Consider the following 2210-nt stretch of genomic DNA (forward strand, 5'->3'; position numbering starts at 1 on the left):
GTGAAGCTCAGATGAAATAATAATTGGGAAGTGTAAACAATCCTTAAAGCTTTATTTAAATGATTGGTATAAGTATCCTACCATCTTTCAAATAAGAAAAAGAAAATCTGCTTTGTTCTGGGGCTTCTGAAATTGTTTCCTCTTTACATGAGTCAGAATTTTGATTAATTTTAGTAGTATTTGTTGTGAGGACCAAATAGCATAATATTTTGTACAGTGCTTAGCAGTATGCCTGGCACATAGTAGACATTTTAATAAAAACTAACTCCTGTGAATTGATCCAACCATTCTGGAAGGCAATATGGAATTGTGCCCAAAGGACTTTAAAAGAATGCATGCCCTTTGATCCATCAATACCACTACTGTGTTTGTACTCCAAAGGGTTAATAACGAAAAATATTTGTACAAAAATATTTATAGCCTTGCTCTTTTTGGTGGCAAAAAATTGGAAAATGAGGGGATATCCCTTGATTGGGGAATGACTGAACAAATTGTGTTAAATGATGGTGATGGAATACTATTGTGCTGTAAAGAATGATGAACTGCTTGATTTCTATATTGAACTTGAAAGACCTCCATGAACTTATGTGGAGGGGAATGAGCAGAACCTGTAGAACATTTTAGACAGACAGTGAAACATTGTGGAATGATCAAATGAAATCAACTTTGTTACCAATAGCAGTGCAATGATACGAGATAATTCCAAGAGATTTATGTGAAAGGATGCTATCCACATTAAGAGAAAGAACCATCGGAGTAGAAATGCACAAGAAAACATGTGATTCATCACTTGTTTACATGAGTTTAAGACTCGGGATTTTGGTTTTTAAAAGATTACTCTATTACAAAAATGAATAATATGTAAATAGGTATTGAGTTATAGTACATGTATAATCTAGTGGAATTTTGGTTCTGGGAGTAGGGAGGGAAAGGGGGAGAGAAAGAACATGAGTTATGTAACCAAGGGGTAAAGAAACCTTAAAAATAAATAAACTTTAAAAATAAATAAAAACCAACTTTCTCCCTCCCCCTGGTCTTCAGCCTTCTATTCTAGTTGTCCTTTTCCCTTTCTCTCTTCTGTTGGAGAAGAAGCTGTCTGGGCAGACTACATCAGAGAATTGTTATTATGAGTGTAATTTCTCCTAAAGAAGCAAACAGAACCCATAGAAACAAAAATATATAAGAAAAAGTTACAAACATAGTAACATATTATAGTATACTCAAAACCATTTACCAACTGAAGGAAGATCATTAAACAACTATATCTGAGTTAAAGTAACTAGAATTAATGAAATATAGAGTCATAATAATGATGAATAAAGTGTTTGGGAGCTAAAATGCTTTGGACAAAGCACTTAGCCTGCTGTTAGGAAAACCTGAGTTCAATTCCAGCCTCAAACACATATTAGTTGTGTGACCCTATGCAAATCATTCCAGCTCTGTTCCCTTTTATTTCTTCAAGTGTATAGTGAAGGATAATAATAGAAACTGGTTCCTACTAGGTTGTGAGGATCAAGTGACGGAATATTTGTAAAAATACTTAGCATAATGTTCAGCACATAGTAGGTGCTATATAAATGTTTATTTCCCCTCTCTTGAAGAGATCCAGGTTCTATTATGCTGTTGCTTCATATTAACTGTCAATTAAGACTTGTAGGTGTTGGAAATGATCTCATCAAAAGGAAAGATGGAGGAATAGATTCATTCATAATCTTTTGACATGATGTTTTGCATATCCAATAGTATGTAGTGAATGGTTATAAAAATAAAGTCTTTCTGGCCATCATCTTGAACCACTGAAGCAGTAGGGAATTTTATATAAATGGCAATGACTATTTTACTCTTCTAAAAAAATTAAAAATTCCAAACACACTGATAACAAAATTGTTTTAATTCCCCAATGTGTGTTTCATTTGAAACATCTTATCTATTGGAATTTGTCTAGGAGAAGAGAGGAGGGTAGCCAAAGGAATGTCCCCTACAATAAAGCAGCAAAGAAACCTGAGATGCTGATAGGGCATGTGCCTAAAATTCCTTAACAGGACTCATTGCCTCCAAACCTTCACTCTCAATCTTGTCTCTCATCTAACCCTGCCTCATATTTCATTGTAATGCTTGCCAATCAGTTACAGTCTTTGGCCCCATGTCACTTTCATCCCATTGGATGGCTGTCATGGGAGCTGCCCAATGGTGCGCCACTAATGAGGCAG

This window comes from Monodelphis domestica, chromosome 6, assembly GCF_027887165.1.
Source record: "Monodelphis domestica isolate mMonDom1 chromosome 6, mMonDom1.pri, whole genome shotgun sequence".
Taxonomy (NCBI): domain Eukaryota; kingdom Metazoa; phylum Chordata; class Mammalia; order Didelphimorphia; family Didelphidae; genus Monodelphis; species Monodelphis domestica.